The 11,238-nt window shown below is 41.5% G+C and overlaps 1 long non-coding RNA gene across 1 annotated transcript; it reads right to left on the reverse strand.

Annotated features, from left to right (window-relative positions):
• Positions 1–8,599: 8,599 nt before the first annotated feature.
• LOC132428974 (uncharacterized) lies at positions 8,600–10,751 on the reverse strand. The gene is made up of 3 exons (XR_009520265.1): positions 10,628–10,751; positions 10,362–10,415; positions 8,600–8,735 (listed from the first exon to the last, which is right to left on the reverse strand). It is a non-coding gene; the product is annotated as an uncharacterized lncRNA (long non-coding RNA).
• Between the last annotated feature and the right edge of the window lie 487 nt (positions 10,752–11,238).

The raw sequence follows: 11,238 nt of genomic DNA on the forward strand, positions 1-11,238 counted from the left end.
AATAACTCACAGTACAGAGGGAGATGAAAATGTGCTCATAGATTTATTACAATGGAACAGGATAAATGTTATCATAGAGGTAGGAAAAGAGGGCCAGGGCTCTGCAGAGGAAGGAGAAACTAATTCCATTTCACTGGAGAGGTGACTTTTAAGGTATGTTTTGAAGGTCTATAAAGAAGGAGGATTAAGTAGCAGAATTAACAGAGGCAAAGATATGAATTCCTGAAAGTATCTAGGAATTTCTTAGTTGTTCAGTACGGTAGGAGTATAAAGAACAAGGGGGAGTTTTGGAAGATAAAATTAGAAAGATATTATATATAAAATAGGTAACCAACAAGGACTTATTGTATAGCATAAGGAACTATGCTCAATATTTTGTAATAAGCTAAAAGGGAAAAGAATCTGAAAAAAGATAGATATTTATGTATGTATACCTGAATCACTTTGCTATATACTGAAACTAACACAGCATTGTAAATCAACTATACTAAATAAAAACTATAACACAAAAAGAAAGATGTTTTGGGGACCATCTTAGGTATCTATTGGTGTGTAAAAAATTACCTCAAATCTTAGTAGCTTAAAAACAATAAATTAGTTCACAGTTTCTGTGGGTCAAGAATTGGGGAGCAGCTTAGCTTTGTGGTTCTGGCTCCGGGTTTCTCATTAAATTGCAGTCAAGATGTCAGCTTGGGCTGTACTCATCTGAAAGTGTGAAAGGGGCTGAAGGATCTGCTGGTAAGGTGTTCACTCACATCCTGGCAAGACTGTGCTGGGTTTTGGTAGAAGTCTTCAGTTTCTCATCTCATGGACCATTCCAGAGGGTGATTAAGTGTCCTCATGACATGTCAGCTGCTTCCCCCAGAGCAAGTGATCGAAGAGAGTATAATGTAGAAGCCAGAATGTCTTCTGTGACCTGGCGTTCAAAGTCACACGTTATCATTTCTACAACGTCCTCATGGTTATACAGGTCAATAGGTTTCTCCTATTTATGAGGCTTTTGTAGTTTTTTCCCCACTCTTTACTATAATGTAAGCAGCTTTTCATATAATTAAAAAATCAACAGATATTTTTAACAGAGTAATTAAGGAAGATAATTGAGGTCTTGAGACACTTGTGACAGAGACCAATGAGGAGTCTATGAGAGATAATGAGATATTAGACAAAGCAGTGGTAGTAGAGTTAGAGATAAAACAGTTGGGAAGAATTTCTGATCTGGAATCCACAAAATTAGGTGGCCAATTAGATGTTTGGAGTACAGAAGGGAGATATTAATTACAACACTAAAATTTCTAGAGCACCAAAAGCAATATAATTGGTGGCATGGGTTCCTGAGGTGTAGTTAAAGATCTGTTCTTGGAACTTATTGACAGAGGCAATGTGGACATGTGGGCACTCTACAAGTGTCCAGTGGAGAGGAAGAAATTGAAGATCCAGGAGAATGAGGTGATAAGTGACAGAGCATGGCCTTAGAGGAGGCATGAGGGATTCAGGCACATGGTAAAGGGCTAGCTTTGGAGAGGATAACCTCCCAATGTTATTGGATATCTGTCATATGCTAGACAATGAGCATACTTATTTAATTCTTACAACAACACAGTGGGAAGGTTCTTCCTTCCTTCCCTCCTCCCTTCCTTCCTTCCTTCCTTCCTTCCTTCCTTCCATCCTTTCTCTCTCTCCTTCTCTTTCTTCATCTCTCTCTCTCTTTCTTTCTTTCTTTCTTTCTTTCCTTCTTTCTTTCTTCTCTTCCTTTCCTTTCCTTTCCTTTCTCTCTTATTTTATTTATTTATTAGCCTTTGGTGATTGGTGTGGAGGTTAGGTTAGAATGGTTGCATAACCTTTTTAGGGTCATCCAGCTAGTAAGTAATATACCTAGTATTCAGATTCAGTTCTTGGAGAATGTAACGAAGAGTTTGACTTCACTTTTGATGTTTGCTGACAGTTTTTAAGCTCCACTACTCCCCATTCCCATTCTGCCCACATCTGGGCAAGAAAGTCTGGGTGCTCCCTTCTTTGGTGCTGTGGGAAGTCCAAGCCCCAGCTCATGCAGGGGAGACTTCACATCTAACTCAAGCCCTAATTACAGTAACAGTAAAGCCAGCCTCCTCTCCCTACTCTCTCAAGCCTTCTGGACCTTCTGGGAAGCTTGCCTTACTCTGCCCAGAAACTGAGTAATAAACATTTTCATACCCTTTTGATGCATATGTGGTAGCTTTAGTCTCAACATTTGAATCAAATTTTGGGTAGGGGTCTATCCCCCTCTGTGGGGTAACCACAATTGGTACAATGAACAGGACATCTAGGAGGTGGCCACTACTACCACTAGTGGTCTTTCTTCTCTTCCTATGTTAGAGAAGTCTAATGTTTCTTCCTCTGGGACAGGAGTTAAGTAAGGCAAGTTGGACACAAGTGTAAGGAAGTAGTAAAGCAACAGCAGCAATCAGGTTGTGGGAAGGAAGGAGGAGAGTGGCGATTTAGAAGGCTTCAGTGAGGTGGTGAGGCTTGCACATTTGCTAGGTGAAGAAGAGGCACAAAAATTTGGCTCAGAAGAAATGAGAGAACTGCTGGGAAGCACTGTGGGTCACCCACACACTGTGGTGGCTCTAATTTGCATGGATGTGTAGTTTTTCTCTAGCAGGAAACTGCAGCTTGGGAGAAGAATCTGTGTAGTATTTAAAGATATTAAAGACTCCCTGAAATCCATTTAGGGGATCAGGAACTGCAAGTTAATAGCCCTTATGACTGAGAGGTCTCCATGGAGGTGAAGAACAGGCTTTGTTGGAAGAGGATGTTGGGGGAAAGGAGGTGATTATACTTAAAGAATAGGGTTGTACATTTTGTAGGCAGAGCAGCCATCTCCAGGAATGGTCATGGGAGCAGCTGGCTGAAGTGAAGAGGTTGGGAAGGTCATTGGAGGGGAGGAACCCAGGTGCCCAGTACACAAATGTTGAAGATACCCAAGCTCCTTTCCCCCAAGTTCTTTCCATTTGTAGAAATTGTATGTATATAAAAGCTGAACAGGAAGTGTGATTATGGATGAAAATAGCTATTTTAACCTAAGCCAGAAAGCTATTCCCAGTAGAATTACTGTTGGCAAGAAAAATGGACTGTTCTCTAGGTTTCTCTAGGGTTGTCACTGACATGGTTAATACATGGTTAATACATGCTGTTGGGCATCTTCTGAGACAGCACATATAGTTCCACTGGAATAAAGGGAACCGAGGTCTATCTATCAGGTTCAAGGCTAGTTGACAGTAGATTTTTCAATCTTAAATCTTTCAATCTTAAGTAACACATGAGTGAAAAACATATAATAATATAACTACAACATGGAAGCTACCACATTTGATAGAATGAGAAATGTAGCAATTGACCTTTCATTTGAAGAAACTTTTTCTTGGTGTTTGTGACATCAGATCTGTTTTTATTATGATATTCCAAACATACTGTCCTTCACCAGGGAGGGAGTCAATTATCATATGATTGTTGGATTCCAAACTGGCTGTGATCTTAAACAAATGAAGGTTAAAAAAAGTGAAATTATATCTTAAAAACCCAACCAAACCAAACCAAAACACTATATAAAAACAAATGAAATAGATGTGACACATGTATACAATGGAATATTACTCAGCCATAAAAAGGAATGAAACTGAGTTATTTGTAGTTAGGTGGATGGACCTAGAGACTGTCATACAGAGTGAAGTAAGTCAGAAAGAGGAAAAACAAATACCATATGCTAACACATATATATGGAATCTAAAAAAAAAAAAAAGAAGAAAATGGTCAGAAGAACTTAGGGGCAAGATGGGAATAAAGATGCAGACCTACTAGAGAATGGACTTGAGGATATGGGGAGGGGGAATGGTAAGCTGGGACAAAGTGAGAGAGTGGCATGGACATACATACACTACCAAACGTAAAATAGCTACCTAGTGGGAAGCAGCCGTATAGCACAGGGAGATCAGCTCGGTTCTTTGTGACCACCTAGAGAGGTGGGTTAGGGAGAGTGGGAGGGAGGGAGATGCAAGAGGGAAGAGATATGAAGACATATGTATATGTATAACTGATTCACTTTGTTATAAAGCAGAAACTGACACTCCATTGTGAAGCAATTATACTCTAATAAAGATGTTAAAAAAGAACAAATGAAATGAAATTGACAATAGTGCTTGGTGATACCATGGAATGTTTGTCAGTATGAATTTGGGAAGGGTCCCAGCTCTATCAATTAACTTTCTTCTGTTCATCCAACAGTTGTACATCCAACTACTAGTGAGTTAAATTTTCTATTTTTTTTTTAAATTTTACTCAGTACTCAAATACTGAGTTTTCCTTTTGCTGGGTGAATGAGATTCACAGAGCTGCAGTCTATTTATATTTACTAAAAAGAATTAACCTAAGATCAGAGGGAAAACATAGGCCTTCTCTACTCCTCAGGGGCTGAATGCAGATCCCCTTGCTCTGTAGGAAGAGAAGGATAGACAGCCTCCTGAGGAAGGCTTGAGGCAACTTCAAGGGTTGAAACAGCTGGAGCTGTTTGTCCATCAAAGGAAAGTGTAACCAAAACATGAGAGGAGGTATTTTTCAAGATGGGGATGACTCTGGCTGAGAATGACCACTCATCTTCAGTTTAAACTTCTCTGGATTCCTGTTGAGGGGCAGACTTTTGAATAATAAAATAAGTGATTGAAACCATCTGTCTTAAAAACACTTTGCTTGCCTGAAGAGACTACATTATGCTCAATTAAGAAGGCCGAAACTGTATCTGAAGCCAGATTTGTGGCTAGTTGCAAATCTCTCTGAAAGCTTTAGGATTTCCCCAAGATACCCTAGTTTGGGAGGAGTTGCTTAAAATGAGCACACTATATAATATTAGGAATAGCAATCATTTATTGACTGTATACTATGTGCCAGGTTCCACACAAAGTGTTTTGTGATGGTCTCTCTTTTCTCATCGCCCAATTCTTTATCTCTCAAACTAAAATTCCAGCCACCAATTACACTTCCTTCTACCTCTCTCTTTCTGTCTACACACTTTCCTTTTGATCTAATCCTCAGCTTCTTGAGTTCAGGGACTATGATAGGATGCTGTCCTTAGGATACTAAGGTAGGTAATACAGACATCCTTTGTGCCCTTACAGAACTTACAGACTGACCTACAGTGTTCAGCTCCTTGTACGGCTCAATTTTGCCGAATGGAAGAATATATGTTTATACAGGTGACCCACATGTGACCGGATAGCCACAACCTGATGGTGAGTTAATGAAACAGTTATATTTCTAGTATATCTGAATCATAGTCTTCACAGAAAAGTCACTTGCTTCTCATTTCACCGTCCATAAGGGGTATCTAACAGGTTTATGAGAGCTGATCAGAGGTCTTCTGCATTTGTTGTGTATCACTGTTACTCTATTATGACTTACTTTCTAGTCCCACGATTAACTCTGGTCGTCTTCTGTGACTTCAGTTCTCAGTGATTTGGGTGGTGTTCTGGAGGTTTTCTCCTCCAATCATTGCCACAAAGATGTGGAGACTAAGTCTCCTGCTTTTTGATGTTAGGGGCATTTTTACTGGTGCCACACACATCAATTCCTTGTTAGTTCCTAGGTTGTCGAGTGTGCTTTGATTTGACTTGTTCTTGGTGTATTCCAGGTCCACTTCTCACTTTCATACATGTAACTCTATTTCATGTTAAAAATGCACACTTTTCTTGCTGTGGCACCCCAAGTTTTCTACTCTCAGGGTGAGTTTCTTGCCCATCTGGTATGGCACCCAGAAGTTTTATTTTTTAAGAGGTAACCATTATTCTTTTATTTAGGATTTTGGATTCTGAGGACCAGATGTCAACACCAAAGCATTCAGTCATTGACTCTACCCTGAGCTCACTGGACTCCTGGGCAGAGACCTGCCTGGCACCACAGTGGACGTGCACTCGTCACTGTAACATTCTCTGCACATATATACCTATACATGTTCCAAAGTCTCCGGTTATCAAATGTCTTCAGTGACAAACTAATGTTGAAACTAAATCAAACAGTTGTTTGAGAATCTGAACCTTCGTCCTGCCCACTACATTGAGGAGGATCACTAAGTTATGAGTAACTACACTAAGGTTTCTAATTTCCTCACCTAATTTCCAAATCCAATGGACATTTTTTTCAATCCTTGTTCTACTTAACCCAATCCTTGTTTTACTTGGTAACATTTCACCCTTCTGACCACTTCCTTACTGAACTTGGTCCTCTCTTGGCTTTTGAGACACTGCTTTCTCCTGGCTGTTTTCATAGTTTTTTTCAATTTTTATTGAAATGTAGTTGATTTACAATGTTGTGTTATTTCAGGTGCACAGCAAAGTGACTCAATTATATACATATCTATTCTAAGATTCTTTTCCATTATAGGTTATTACGAGATATTGAGTACAGTTTCCTGTGCTATACAGTAGGTCCTTGTTGGTTATCTGTTTTATATATAGTAGTGTGTATCTATTAATCCCAAATTCCTAATTTATCCCTCCCCGCTTTCCCTTTGGTAACCATAAGTTTGTTTTCTATGTCTGTGAGTCTTTTCTGTTTTGTACGTAATTTCATTTGTATCATTTTTTAGATTCCACATGTAAGTGATACCATATGATGTTTTTCTTTCTCTGACTAGAGAAAGAGGCAATCTGGAACTCAATACCTCATACTGTTTCAATAGCAACAGCTGTGGAGAAGTTGGGACAATCTGGGATCTGGCTTCTGGACTTGTCTGTAACCACATCTTGTGTAATGATGACACTTGGAGAAGTACTCACCTACCTGAACCCCTGTGGGGAGCAGTTGTTTTAGCTGGGATTGTTTGGTGCTGAATGCTTGTAGCCTTCTAAAATGTATATGTTGAAATTCTAATCCCCAATGCAATGGTATTAGGGGGTGGGGTTACGATTAGGGTTACTGCTTAGGTTATGAGGGTGGAGCCCTCATAAATGGGATTAGTGACCTCATGAAAGCAACCTGAGAGAGGTCCCTCACCTTTTCTTCCATGTGAGGACACAGTAAGAAGACAGCCATCTATGAACAAGGAAGCAGGCCCTCACCAGACACTGAATTTGCCAACACCTTGATCTTTGGACTTCCCAGTTTTCAGAACTGTGAGAAATAAATGTTCATGATTTAAGCCACCCAGCCTATGATATTCTTGTTATAGCAGCCCAAACAAAGACAGGTACCAAGAAGCAGAATGTCACTTGGGCAAGCTTAAGCACATGTGGACATAAAAAAGATACACGAGTACCTTGCTGAGCGAAGGGTAAGAAGTGCAGCCACCTTTCTCTTTCCTCTCCCTCTCACAGGCTGTGTTCTCATGTCTCTGCTCCCATCTCTGCCTGCATCATTGTTCTCTGTTTTTGCAAAATGGCTCTTTCTTCTTTGCACATACTTGACCTGACTCTAGCTTTATATCACTTTATGTGCATGTCATAGTCTGACCTGACTTTGAATTGCATTTCAGGATCCTGGAAGAGAATCTGGTGCTTGGGTTAGGTGTCCAGCCTTGGGTCAACTAGCTGTAGCTAGTGGACATGACTGCCTGGCTGCCCACTCAGGAGGATTGTTGGTGCAGATTATCTGAGAAATGGGACATGGGAAGAGAAGGGGTTGGGAGGGATTAACTAACAGAGAAAATGATTTCAGCACCAATATACAGCAGAGATAATTTTTCCTGGCATACACTAATTGAATGCTCCAAAGTCTTAAAAATAAGTTTGTGTAAATGGGGTCATTAGTACCTGAGTATTGAGGCACAGAAAGGTTAAAACAATTGACTGAAGTCACAGCCCCATGTGGTAGAGGCAGGATTAGAACCCAGAGCTCTGCTCCTGAGCCTGTTCTCTTAAGTGACTTGGACCAGGATGCAGGCAAGTAGAAACCAGGAGGAAGAGTTTGGATCAGAGAAAGAAACTGGAAGCAGGGAAGACCTGTGGCTGCTCACTTACAACTTGCTATACACACAAGTACATACACGCGCAGACATACACACTCTTGTACTCACACACGCTCTCAATCTGAGCCCTTGCTGATGTTAAGACCCTTCCCTCAAGTATTTCTGGGTATCTCCAAGGGGTGTCTTACCTGTGCCCAGGGGTCCAAGTTACAAGTTACTCTTATTTTGAACTCTGCCATACCAATCAGTGCCACTGTGGCTCCACCTGGTTTTGCTTGTTATGCATGGGCCTCTGTCCCCATTTAGGCCAAGATCCCTGCTGCTGCTTCTTCCTGTACACTAATGCCATCAACCCCCTCCCCATAGTATAGGGCAGGAAAATCCTTCCCCTTCTGTGCTGTATTTAATTGGGGCAGGATGGTCTCTGGTGGATATCTTAGCCCCGCACTGTTGCAGCATTTGGTGTAAGAGCTCTTTCCATTCTCACATAAGGCTCCTTTCCCCCCAGGGTCACACGTGCTGCCAGAACAGCTGGGTTCAGAAGGATTCAAGAAGCAGAGAAAGACAAATATCATATGATATTATTTACATGAGGAATCAAAAAATGATACAAATGTACTTATTTACAAAACAGAAACAGACTCATGGACTTAGAAAACAAATTTATGGTTACCAAAGGGGAAAGGGGTGGGGGAGGGATAAATTAGGGGTTTGGAATTAGCAGATACAAACTACTATATATAGGATAGATAAACAATAAGCTCCAACCGTATAACACAGGGGACGATATTCAATGTCTTGTAATAACCTATAAGGGAAAAGAATATGAAAAATTATATATATATATATATATAATTGAATAACTTTGCTGTACACCTGAAACTAACACAGCATTGCTTTAGTGGTCGCCATTGCATCTTCACTTCTGTTCCATCATGAAGAGCTGAGATGTCTGAACCCCAGGACTGAACACTTTCAAAGTTTTATTACAACGAGGCTCCTTTTTTTTTACATAAACGAGTGATTGCAAATGAATATTTGGGGATATGTATGTGTGTGCTGTTTATTACTAACTCCACAAGATGGACTTGTACATGTCATTTGAGACTCAAGATACATGTAGCTTGCCAGATTTTGTCTCAGAGATGAGTGTGGCTTCCAGCTTCCTTATAGGCTGTGTGCAAATCTTTCACACACACCACAGTATTTTCTTGGTGGTTGCTAGTGTATCAACATCCTTTTGGCATGAAGTTGTTTTTTTTTTTTCAACCTTATTTATTTATTTATGGCCGTGTTGTGTTTTCATTGCTGCATGTGGGCTTTCTCTAGTTGTGGCAAGCGGGGGCTACTCTTTGTTGTGGTGCATGGGTTTCTCATTGTGGTGGCTTCTCTTGTGGAGCACAGTCTGTAGATGAGCGGGCTTCAGTAGTTGTGGCACATGAGCTCAGTAGTTGTGGCACATGGGCTCAGTAGTTATGGCTCATGGGCTCTAGTGCACAGGCTCAGTAGTTGTGGCACACAGGCTTAGTTGTTCCATGGGATAGGGGATCTTCCTGGACAGGGCTTGAACCCATTTCCCCTGCATTGGCAGGTGGATTCTTAACCACTGTGCCACCAGGGAAGCCCAGGCATGAAGTTCTTTACCTGCATTTGTAGACCCCAAGGGGATCCGTAAGTAAGTACCAGGAGTCTGTGATTGTTGTTCTCTAGACACTTAGAGTGCACTTAGAGTATATTTAATTGTAATGTTGCTCACTAAGTAAAGTTTTGGTCAGAGGTTCAGGATGTTCCTAAGTTTTTGAACACAACTTTCACTGTTATTTATCATTCTTTCATTATAGAGATGGCTGTTTTTAATAAATACAAGGTACTACCTACTTACTTTTAACTCCTTATTCTATCTTAAAGATACAAATGGGACTGCCTTTAGTGGTTATCAGGATTTCTTTCCTTTTGCTAATAGGCAAAGTAATGCAGTAGACCAAGAAATCTTACACCTGACTAACTAATGGTGTAATCATGGATCATTTAATTAGTCTGAGCCCCATTTTCCTTCATTACACAATGAGATTGGACTAGATTATCTATAAATTTTTGAAGTTATATAATATCAGATAACTTCAGACACTTTTTATTTTGTGGGGGGAATAAATAGTACATAAATCATACCAGGGAAATTTTAAAAAAATAAATTAATTCTAATCCAGTCTTCAGTGTAGCTGTGGATCCATCGTTTATTTTCTAGAGGCTTCTTCAATATAGTGTAATCTATTCATCTAATTTGGCCTAACTATATGTTAATAGCATCTTTTAAAAATGCACTGGATGGGGGACCTTCAAGATGGTGGAGGAGTAAGACATGGAGATCACCTTCCTCCCCACAAATACATCAAAAACACATCCACATGTGGAACAACTGTCACAGAACACCTACTGAGTACTGGCAGAAGACCTCCGACTTCCTCAAAGGCAGAAAATCCCTGCGTACCTGAGTAGGGAAAAAGAAAAAAGAAAAAAAAATAGAGACAAAAGAATAGGGACAGGGCCTGCACCTCTGGGAGGGAGCTGTGAAGGAGGAAAAGTTTCCACACCCTAAGAAGCCTCTTCACTGGCGGAGATGGGCTTTGGGTGGAGGGCAAGCTTCGGAGCCATGGAGGAGAGTGCAGCAACAGGGGTGCAGAGGGCAAAGAGGAGAGATACCTGCAGAGAGGATCGGTGTCAACCAGTAATCAGCAGCCCGAGAGGCTTGTCTGCTCACCCACCGGGGAGGGTGGGGGCTGGGAGCTGAGGCTTGGGCTTCGGAGGTCAGATCCCAGGGAGAGGACTGGGGTTGGCTGTTTGAACACAGCCTGAAGGGGCTAGTGTGCCACAGCTAGCTGGGAGAGAGTCTGGGAAAAAGTCTGGACTTGCCTATGAGGCAAGAGACCAGTGATTTGGGGTGTGTGAGGAGAGGGGATTCCTTCCCTGTCTGCCCACGGAAGGCAGAGCACTGCCTAAACGAGCTCTAGAGATGGTTGCGGGCACAGCTATCAGCTTGGACCCCAGAGACGGGCATGAAATGCTAATGCTACTGCTGCAGCCACCAAGAATCCTGTGTGCAAGTGCAGGTCACTATCCACACATCCCCCGGGAGCCTGTGCAACCCGCCACTGCCAGGGTCTGGTGATCTAGGTACAACTTCCCTGGGAGAACGCACAGCGTTCCTCAGGCTGTTGCAACATCATGCCAGCCTCTGCCACCACAGGCTTGCCCCACATTCCAATTATGACTACTGTACAATTCCCTCCCCCGCCCGGCCTGAGTGAGCCAGT

The sequence above is a fragment of the Delphinus delphis genome, chromosome 8, assembly GCF_949987515.2.
Source record: "Delphinus delphis chromosome 8, mDelDel1.2, whole genome shotgun sequence".
NCBI lineage: Eukaryota > Metazoa > Chordata > Mammalia > Artiodactyla > Delphinidae > Delphinus > Delphinus delphis.